The 10951-nt window shown below is 55.8% G+C and overlaps 1 protein-coding gene and 1 long non-coding RNA gene across 2 annotated transcripts in view; one reads left to right on the forward strand and one right to left on the reverse strand.

Moving 5' to 3' along the window:
- Man1c1 (mannosidase alpha class 1C member 1) overlaps positions 1-10951 on the reverse strand; it is a 112442-nt gene that overhangs the window by 75515 nt on the left and 25976 nt on the right. The gene's annotated exons all lie outside the window — the stretch shown is intronic.
- LOC107142108 overlaps positions 9469-10951 on the forward strand; it is a 4649-nt gene continuing 3166 nt past the window's right edge. The window contains exon 1 of the long non-coding RNA XR_001503512.2: positions 9469-9719. This is a non-coding gene — a long non-coding RNA (uncharacterized LOC107142108). The remainder of the gene's footprint in view (positions 9720-10951) is intronic.

Here is a 10951-nt window from a genome sequence, read left to right on the forward strand (position 1 = left end):
AAGGAAGGTGCCTGGAGGAGGGACGAGGCGAGGGCTGGCCACCGACGGCCTGCAGGGGGGAAGTGCGGGGGCTGGGGGGGGGGTGGCAGCGGGGAGGAGGGGGCGGGAATGCCGAGCCGGTCCCCTCCTTAAAAAGCCTGCGCTCAGCCAGGTGTGGCAGTGACTCAGAACCACAGCTGCTGGTCCCCGAGCTGCCAGGAACGGGTCCTCATCCTTAAGGACAGGAGCCCACCCCGCGGGGCGCAGCCTGACTGGCATCTCCAGCAGTGTCCCCTGTTCCCATTGGCGGGGGCCGATCGGGAGGGGCTTTGGTCTCTAATCATCCTGGGATCTGATGACCCAGAGAGGACAGGGCTTCTCCTCCCCTCCAGCAGAGCCCAAGGACACCCTGGTCCAGCCCCGCTCGGGGGCCACCCGGCATGGTCCACCCGGCATGGTCTGACGGGGACCGTGGACGAGGCCGGGAGCACCCACGACCCCTGGACTCCCATTCAGCTGCTGAACATGGGTGGGGTCTGCACTGGGGACCGCAGGAGGCCGAGAAAAGGGACCTGCTACCTCCTCGCGTCTGGCTCTCAGACTCGCCTGGGCGACTGAAAGGCAAATGTGACAGGACCCGGGACATCCTGCCCGTGGGGTCCAGATTCGAGCACTCAGAAATTCAGGCCATCTGTGACCGTCCCAAGGCGCCAGGGCTGAGTGTGAGCAGGGGGTGGGGTGGGGGTGGTGCTGTTTAAGCTCAGCTGTGGTCTGGGGAGCAGCAGGTGGGCACCCCCAGCCAGGAGCCCGTGGAAATGCAGCACCCCAGGCCCCACCCCAGGCCTGCCGGATCAGAACCAGCATTCACACCAGAGGCCAACACCTGTGTGGCCTCGCGTGAGTGACTTAATCTCTCTGGGTCTGAGTTTCCTTATCTGAAAGAACAGGAATACTTCCTTAATCCTCTTAGTAACCTCGAGAGGAAGAAAGATAACGTCTGTAAAATGTTCAGCACGGTGGCTAGTACCTGCTATGTGTTCAATAAACAGCGGCCCAAGGTGCCTGTTATCCTATTAACTCACCCACTCAGCATCTCTCTATCCACTTTTCTTTGCAACCCCAGCATTGGGGTTTGGCACCCCAATCCCAAACACATCTGTCTCCATGGCACTCCTGCAGCAGCCCCCCAAGTGGAGGCCAGGCCTTCTATCTGGCCTCCTACAGGACGCCCCACACAGGAGCCAGGTGTGATTATGGGAAATGCAAATTCACTCCTATCCGCACTCCACCCCACACCCGCCACAATTCCATCAGGTACAAGGTCAGCTCCTGAAGGAGGCCCAGGAGCCCTGCACTCGGCCGGCCGGGCTGCTTCTCCCCGCCTGGCTGTGCCTGCAGCCCCCGCCCTGCCTGCTGGACTCCCCTCAGCCTCAGCCTCGCGGCTGCTTCCCCAGCCTCCTGGACCATCCTCCTGGACAAGGCTGAACCCCCGTCATGGAGATTTACTGAAGTTGAACTCTGACGAGGATTGTGACTCATTAATTAGCATCCATTTTCCCCACCAGAACGGGCTCCCCGAGCGGTAGCTCGGCCACTCACCGCTGTCCCCAGCACTTAGCGGAGTTCCCGGCACACGGAGGCCTCCATAAATACATATTGATTAGATGCCTTAGGTTGGTGGCATCACAGGGGACCCTGGCTGCTCATGTCATGGGGGCTGTGGAGGAAGGGGGACAGAAGCCCTCCCTGCCCAGTGGCCTTAATGTACTCAGCAGGAATTTGACAGAGGCCCACAGGGCAAGGTCCCCCCCTACCTCCGTCCCTGTCCCAAGGTCCCCCCCACCCCTGTCCCTGTCCCTGTCCCTGAGCCCTTCTTGGTGAGCTGCTGGGCCTGCAGCAGACAGGAGGAGGTCACCGGCCAGGAGCACACTTAGATGGTTCCCCGACTGCAAATGAGGGGTCTCCCCGCTTCGCCCTCTACCACAGGCTGGGTGTCAGCTGGGGACAGGGGGCCTAGGGGTGGGGTCAAAGGTGATGGATGGGGAGGACCTCGGCTCATGGACACGTGGGTTCCAACAGGCCTGATGGGAAAATGTCGTCTACAGCCCGCCTGGTGCAAGCGGATGTAGCATTCCCAACGGCTCTGCCTTCCTCACTGAGCCTTCTGGTCACCTGAGAGTTACCAGGGTGAGGGCCGTCACCCCCATTTTACAGGCAGGCATTTATGAAACGCCAAACACCCCACTGCGAATGTGTGCATTGGCGCGTGCAGTTTTCACCACACCTCTGGGAGGCGCTGTTAGGGAGGAGGTTGGGCACAGCAATGGGCAGCGTGGCTTTGGACCCCAGTTCTTCCAGCTGTGTGTCCTTGGATAAGATACTTAACCTCTCTGTGCCTCGATTTTCTCATCTGTTTCAAAAGAGTGATACAGTAATGTTACACACAGCCAGATTTTTCATTCCTCCTCTCGTCTAATCTTCACATTCATCTTGTAAAATTAATGTCCTTACTCTCAGAATTCCAAGAGAGGAAACCGAGACACTGGTCCTGCTGTCACAGGAAGTGCTGGTGGCCAGGATGCCCCCTGCTTCTCACACAACGGGGCAACTGTACCCCCGCCTCCAAGGGTCTGCTCCTGGGGGCGCCCTCAGTCTGAAGACTTCCTTTTCTCTGTTACCCCCGCTGGATGTCCCCTGGGCACCTACAGCAGGTCCCACACTGGTGAGGTCCTCCAGGTGCTCACGTCCCCAGCTCCCCCTGCAGGGGCTGTTTGTCATTATGGAGATGGAACAGCTGGGTCCCGGGGGTTAATAACGTGCCCAGGCGTTGGTGCAAGAGGGCACCTCCCGGAACCTCCCGGCACCATGACGGCACCTCCCCCATGGCGGGAGCCTGTTCCCACCGCGGTCCCCAGGGTAAGCTCGGAGCCTCCTGTTCCTCACACGTGTGGCCAAGCAGCTGGCGGCCAGGCCTGGGGAAGCCGGGGTCTGGCTGATTTGAGGGCTGTGTCCGTCACACCAGGTGCCTCCCTGTCACAGCATGGGCCGGGCACCTCCGGGCAGTGGGGGGCACACGGAGAAGCAGGACGAGGACTGGCTGCTGCCCGGTGCCAGGCGGCCCATCCTGGAGCTGCTGCCAAGAAACCGCCGTGGCCCGCTCCCTGAAGGCTCCGGTGGCTGGAAGGAAGGGACGCAGCTTCAAGGCTGGAGGTGAGAGAGGCAGGAAGCTCTCGGCGGAGAGCCTGGACTGGGGTGGGCCAGCACTGATCCACGCCCTGGGTCCAGCCTGATGGCCTGGTGGCATCTGTGTCAGCCAGGGGCACAGGTGACGTGTTTCAGGGCCCCTGGGGTTGGCACGAGGCCTGGGCTGAGGAAGGGAAAGGAGGCCAGGAGGTCAGGGCCTTGCTTGCTAGTTCCCAGGGTCCCCGCCTCTTGAGAAGCCTGGGGACAGAGGAACGGGCAGAAGCCCCGGAACTGCCTACGTCCTCGGGGTGCTCCCTGGGTTCTCCCATAAATCCCAGAGACAGGCTCCTCGTGACACTTCCTGTAAAAGAGAGGGCCTCGGCGAGATTTCTCTCACGGACAGCTGTACCAAGGGGGAAACCGTCATGTTTTCCCAGTTCTGGGCACAGTGACGGAAAAGTGCCGTGCATAAAACCATCCTTCAGGCCGGCCACGGTGGGGGTGGCATGCAGCGGGGTCCCCTCGCCCTCCCGGGCTGCGGGCCTTCCTAATGAGGGTGGTCTCTGCTCCGCTGCGGACCTGAGGGGCTGCTCTTGCTGGTGGTGCGTGTCCTTTGCTGGAGGAAGAGACGCCTCTCGCTGCCACAGTGGACTTGGTGTTTCACTTATGGACCCAAGAAGGACGTGAGTCACTGTCTGAGCCCGGATTTGACCTGACCGTGGGCCGGCCTGGGCCCACTTAAAATGAATGAAAAAAAAATGAGCCTCATTAGCTGGGATTCAACAGCTTCCCTCCCGCCTGGGAAGTCACTCAGTGAGAAAGGGGGTCAGGATGGAGGAGATGCAAAATGATGAAGAATGTAGATGCGAAAATGTTTCCCGAGAGAGAGGAGGAGCTGTGGCTATTTAAACCATGAAAAGTTTAAACCCTCTTGAGGTCAGAGAAAGAACCAGAGAAAAATCAGAGGCCCATTTCCTCTCTTCCCATGAAGCCAGCAAACGTTTAAAATGTGAAGCATCTCTAACAGCCATTTGATTAGGGTGCTTTTTCCCCCCTCATCCAGGCTATGATAATTAGCAAATGCCTGGGAGATGAGATTTAAATATGCCAGTCAGTCCATCTCAAGAGTGTAGGGGGAACAATGCGGGCTGTAATCATCTGTAAGCGATGACCCCTCTGGTGGGGTCGCAGACATTCTGGAGATCGGAAGCCCAGCCGATGACCTCTCCGCAGGGTTGGAGCAGCTGTTTCTCCACTTTAAAAAAATCAAACAGCAATGCCAAGAATTATCTGAAAATTCCACCGGTGTGACCTTTAAAGGGAATGATTTTGAGTACTTCTGGTGATAACTCTGCCGCCATTTCTTCCTTAATGGGGCATTTTCAAAATCAGCAGGATGAAGGCGATAACCTGGCTTCACAGCGGTGCCAACAGACTGTACCTGCAATATCCAGCTAATGCCCCACTTTCTCCGTCAGCCATCATTTCTTGGGTTGGAAATTATCAAAAACCTACAGATTCACAATCTCTCACAGGCGGCAGGGGTATGCAGAAAGGGCCCCCCGGTCGAGACTGGTCCATAATGGGACAGAACGTCATCCCAAGGGACAGCAACTCGCCATTTCCAAGAGTTCTTCTGCGTCGCTACTGGGGATGGGCACCTAGCCAAGAAGGACATCGGTTAAAACCAAGCCTTATTGAAGACTTAGGCTGGTACCAAACCGGGTCCGTTCTTCACCCCACTGGCTGGGCTTTCCGGATTTTTGCACCATGGCTGGGAGAGAGGGAGGTTACTTCTTGCGCCCGTGCTACAGAAACATGTGTGTCTTGGACATAAAAAGATGTTACTAGGCAACACAAATGAATCACATTGATAATCCATTCCATAGTAATAGCTTTTATAATTAAAAATGACCGAAAACACAATAGATCCCAACACAGAGGGGGATCATGGGGAGACGGGGCCATCTCTGTGCCTTCCACAGCCACTCTCCCACCGTCCCCCCGTGGGCCCTGCACCTTCACGGGAGGGAGTGGAAAGGTCTGTAACTAACCACCTTCCAGGGTCAGTGGCCGGAGCTCTCACAGGGCCAGCACTTCCTTGACTAAGTTCTCACAGATGACACAAAGCCCCCAGCCTTGCCCCGAGGGCCTCTCACAGCTGAGCCATCCGCATGCTCCACGGCGTTGTCTACATCACAGATTCTCTTGAGAAGCACTGGCTGGAGTCTGGGTGGCCAGCTCGTCCAATCACGAGGTCAGTGTCTCCTCAGGTGAGGGCCTTGGGTCACGCTGCCCCTGCCCCGCAAGCCTTTACCTTTTCTTGGGATTGAAAGATGTGTTTGTGATCTCAGTTCCGTGTATCAGGTACCTCCGGGCTGCTCCCGTTTCCAGAATCCCATTCCTTCCCTTATCCGTAGCCAGGGCCAAGAAATCACCCCCGTATGCCCAGGAACAGTTCAGAGGTCCCATGCACTGCCCTTGAACTTGGACCACCATCGGCGGCCAAGCCGTAAAAAATGCCAGCCAGGGCCTTAATTCCTAATTAGCTGTTGGCGAGACAAATGACCTGCCAATGGTAGCTGCGCCTACCTCGACCACACAGGAGAACAAGGCTCAACGCGGGGATACGTGGAAAGAGAACTCTCCCGGGAGGAAATGTTTTGCAAATTCTATTTCCTTGACAACTGTTTTCCAAGCAAATTCTGGTACTGTGGGTTGTTTCCCCCCCAATGGTTCTGAACAATTCTGGTATCAAAAAAATCAACACTGTTAAATGCCCTAGCGTGAAAAACAGGGATTAAAATAGGAGCAAAAAAGAAAATGAAGCTTTCAGAGTTGAAAACTAAAAGCTCAGGATCTGCCACCTTCTGAGGGGACGTAGGAGTGGGCAGTAAGGAGCAGGAGATGGGCCCCGACGAGGGGTGCTGATCGCTGACCCTGGAGGTGGCGAGGACAATGGGCTGCCTGGCTGGGTCCCTTGCTGCAGAGCTGGAGGCGTAACCTAGTTCCCTGAGGGAGCAGAGGCCCTTGATCACCCCTTTCTGGGGGTTTGAAGAAGATCCAAGAACCACCCAATCAGCCACCGGACTCAATTATGTTCCTTTAGAAATCACAGCTTCTGACGTTCTAAGGGCAAGTTCCATATAAAACATTCCGTCCTATTATCAGACGACGCGTCAGACATCAGGTTCTAAGTGTTTCCTGGGAAGATGATCTTGTAGACCTGGTGGGCTTCCTGGCTGTGGGAGAACCAGACCCCAGGGCCAGGACAGAGCAGTGCAGAAGGTGCCCCTCCTCGACCCTTCTCCCCCCAGGACTTCAATGGACTTATTAGCTCAGCTCTATATAGGTCAAGGCAAATTAGGTCACTTTCTTACATTCCCATCTACCCATTCGGCGTTTTCCTTCTGTTTTTTCAGTGTTGGGGGCTGAACCCAGGGCCTCACCATGCGAGGCGAGCTCTCTGCCACTGAGCTGCACTCGGCCCCACCCACCCAGTCGCCCTCCTATTCACCCCCCAATACCACACACTAAGTGCTGCCTAGAAACCAAGAACGGTGCTAGACTTGGGGGGACATTTTATTTTTTAGTTGTGGTTGGACACAATACCTTTTTATTTTCTTTATTTATTCCTATAGGGTGCTGAGGATGGAACCCGGGGCCTCGCATGTGCTAGGTGAGCGCGCTACCGCTGAGCCCCAGCCCCAGCCCGGTGGGATCATTTGTTAAATCAGGGTTCTTGACTTGGAGTTGACGGGTGGGCTTCAGGGAGCCGTGAACTGCTTGAAACCTAAACAAGGTGCGTGCTTACTCGCGTGCCTGTGTGAGCGCGCCTGTGCTAAGTGACAGGGAGAGGGGAGTCTGTGACCCAAGACAATGTTGAGACTCACATGAAAGCTCTACTGCAGAGGCCTCTCTATAGAGGAGGGTCAGAAGGGGGGACAGAAGGCAGCACCCTGGAGGCCATGCCTGGGCTGGGCCTGGACAAATGCAAAGGGGTTTGGCTTTACCTGCTGGATGCCAAAGAAGAAGGCTGCCTCCTCCTGGTGACGGCCTCTTCCTCCAATGCCCTGAGACCTGCCCTCCCCACTCACCGCCCCACTCCCCAGGCTCACCCCTGATTTTATTGACTTATTCCACAAGTCTTTCCTGGGGCTTCCTCGTGCCAGGCCCTGTGCACAAGACAGAGGTGGGTCCCTGCCCTCCTGGGCTGACATTCCGGACAGACGTCCATCACCCATACACACAGTGATCACAAACTGCAAAACAGAACACAGAAAGGGGGGCAGAGCTCCCTGTGGGGCCCCAAGATTCCAGGGAGACAGGAAGGCTTCCAGAGCATTCGAACCCTGGCTAGCCATGTGGATCATAAACCACCCGGCAAGTCTGAAAATTCCTCTAGGGGAGAGACGCAGGTCACGGGGCTTGACAGAGGCCAGAGCCGGAGCTCGCAGCGGCCCTCGCGGGTAAGAGGGCGAGCAGGCAACCCCGCAGGGTTTCTTCCATTAAACTTGTTTTTAAGCTTCTTTCGGATGTGGGGGGCTCGTCTCCAACCTCCTTCAACCCCCCACACAGACGGAGCGCCACCAACATAGCTTTCGAGGGGCAGCGGGTGCCCCCCCTTCCCAGACATAATGGGTTCTGCTGCCCTCTTACTGGTCTCCTTCCCCGGGGCACCCTGGATATTCACCCCAACATCCTTTCAAGTTCCTGCCAGTCACACAGATTCTGCCCAGACCCGGCCCTCAAGCTGAGACTCGTCCCCATCAGTGTGAGGTTGGACAATGGGACCGGGGTGGAGACAGCAGCTTATTTTAGGTTGGGGGGGATCGTGACACAGAGGAGTCATTTGTGCCTCTAAGAAGAGAGGTGACAGGTTGCAAATACACACGTGGAGGTGACATATTTATTGTGTTTTTTGTCCCACTCTCTCCACTAGGACAGAATTTAAATTTGTGTCTGTGTTGCTCATTGCCCTGTCCTGGGAGCGTGGCACACGGCACTCACTGAATGTGTATTTGGCTAAATAAATGACAATGAATGCAAGGGGACCAGGGCACAATGGTTTGAGGTCACAGCCAGAAGCAAAGGCACAGGTAATCCAAGACAGGGGACACAGGGATGGACATAGGTTGATGCTTTCACTTACTGTAATGAGTAAGACCAAAATGAAATAACAAAACCAGCCACAACTTCATCTGCTTGTCAGTGATGTAAGCACTTCTTTAAGATAGTAGTTTTTGAACACCAGAAGAATCTTTTTTCAATTATTTTGTGCCATGTACATGATATATTTTTATCAAAATTTTATCCATTTCTTTTTTTTTTCTTTTTTTTTGGGGGGGGGCGGTACCAGGGATTGCACACAGGGGCACTTGACCACCGAGCCACATCCCTGGCCCTAGTTTGTATTTTTTATTTAGAGACAGGGTCTCACAGTTGCTTAGCGCCTCGCTTTTGCTGAGGCTGGCTTTGAACTTGTGATCTTCCTGCCTGAACTTCCTGAGCCACTGGGATTATAGGTGTGTACCACCTTGCCCAGCTTATCCATTGCTTTTTAAGTTTGGACCATTATCAAAACCAAACATCAAATCTGGATTTATAGTGTTTGCCAATTTCTGTGGTGTAAATATTCCCAGCACAGCCCAATTCTAGCTACCAATACGATGTCACTGAACACAGCCAGTGTACGCAGTGGTGCACCACAGCATATCCACAGCAATCTGTGTGTACAGATACATTCTAAATGTACCAAAACAATTAGGAAGGGGTGAGTTTTGAATATTGACTAGCCTTGTTTTTAATGTAATTTACTGAATGGTAAATTGATGTAAATGGTTTTTAAATAATGATTGTTTTTTAACAATCAGCTCACAAAATTCCTAGCTCTCCGGAGTCAGCTCTAGCATATCAAGGAGTGTATCCAACAGGATCCAGTAAGGCAGGATCCCAGGAGACACAGCGTCAAACGGACTCACCCAGAACCGTGCAATCAGAAGTCAGAAGGAAGCTACATTGATGTACAGCATGTGACTTCTGCCATTTAAAAAGTAAAGATTTCTTCCAAATTATATTTGGGGCCTCACATTCTCCCCTTAGATTTAGGATCTCTAAGAGTCCTGCTGCAGGTGCTCCCAGGCCCCGCTTGGTTCCTGGAGAGAAGGGCATGCCAGGTGTTCTCTGCCTCTGGAGGTCTGAGAGAGACCATCCAGCCCTGCGCTTTTTATGGAGTGAAGCTTCATGTGGAAAACTGGCCCCAGAGTCACACCGGAAGCTCCCAGCAGATCAGCAGTGAGACATAGTTCAAGGTCCAAGGTGAGGGGAGGGCAGAGCCAGGGTGCTGCAGGAGTAGGGCCAGGAGCTATGCTGGCTCCAGTGGGCCAGGGGAGGTGGCCCGGGAGGTGGCCCGGGAGGCAAACCTTCTGGAGTGGAGACGCCCTGACTTTGGAGACTGCCCTTGTCTCTGGCTCAGCAACAAGATGAACCAATTCCCGACCTCCTCCTACCCAAGTCCCCGGCTGGATCCACTTGTGCTTAAAATGGGCAGAGCCCAGGTAAGTGGGTGACCTCACAGGCAGGCCCCTCCACCAGGCGCTGGGAGACAGCGGCCTCAGCCCAGCCCTGCAGGGGCCTCCGCTCTTCCTGATGCCTCTGCCCTGGGCAGTGGGCTCAGGCACAACGAGGGGCCTGCCTGCTGGGAAAAGCCTGGCCGAGCCAGCATTGTTTATGCTGCTGGCTGAAAGATGCAGGCTGCAGATAACCCAGCCTGTCCCAGGCAGGACAGGCTCTCTGTGGAGTCAACTTGATGGAATGTGCGTGTGGAGACTGGGAGTGGCCCAGGGGCATGAGAGGTGCTGGCAGGGCCAGGGGCCTGGGCCAAGCCGGGAATGAGCACATGAGCCTTGGCTACTCCGGGCCACAGCCCAGGACCCGTCCACTCCACAGCAGTCTGGGACTTAGGGGTTGCAGAGATCACTGGCAAGGGGGTGGGGGTGGGGGTGGAGGCCATTCACAAAACAGCTTGGACAAGGCAGTCCTGTGAGCCTCAGCCTCCTCATCTGGACAGAAGTCAACTTCCTGCTTTAAAGATCAAAGGAGAGAATGAAAAAAAGCCTCCAGGAGAGGCTGAGCCCTCTGGAGGAGCCTCAGGGGAGACACAGAATTTTAGTAGGAGTTTGAAGGAGCAGCGGCCATGTCCTCCCCTGGGCCACTCCCTTCCCTCCCTGGTGGAGCCCCAAGCCCCTCTTCACCCTCATGGGGCCATCCCAGGGTCCCTCTGCAGGTCACATCCTGGCTCTGCCACTGTTGTATAACGTCCCTGAGCCTCGGTCCTCGACAGTAAAAACAGAGTGACCATCCCTGTCCCCCAGCTCCACAGAGACGATGAGCAGCAGATGGGACCGGCCACCCGCATCACCGAGTCTTGGCTTTGGATTACTAACATCTGCGAGGCCACCCAGAGTGGGGCCAGGTGCTCCTGGGCGCAGGGGATATGGTCCCCTCTGCAGACCATCCGAGGCGGGGGCGGGAAAGTCAGAGGTCGCCAGGGGCAGGGACGTGATGCCCCTAGAGGGGGTGGGCCCTGCCGCCAGGGCAGGCTGTGTACGTTCAACCACTTGCTTTCATCCCACGGCTGGTGGTGGCTGGAGCTTATTTTCCTGGACCGTGGCAGGGACAAGTTACGTGGGTGCTGTCCTTCCAGTGCAGGTGGCAGATAAAAGGCGGCGGCAGCCAGTGATAACTGGTACAAGGCCCCTGGGGGAACGGGGGCGACACGGGCACCCCC

This window comes from Marmota marmota, unplaced genomic scaffold (assembly GCF_001458135.2).
Source record: "Marmota marmota marmota unplaced genomic scaffold, marMar, whole genome shotgun sequence".
Taxonomy (NCBI): Eukaryota; Metazoa; Chordata; class Mammalia; order Rodentia; family Sciuridae; genus Marmota; species Marmota marmota.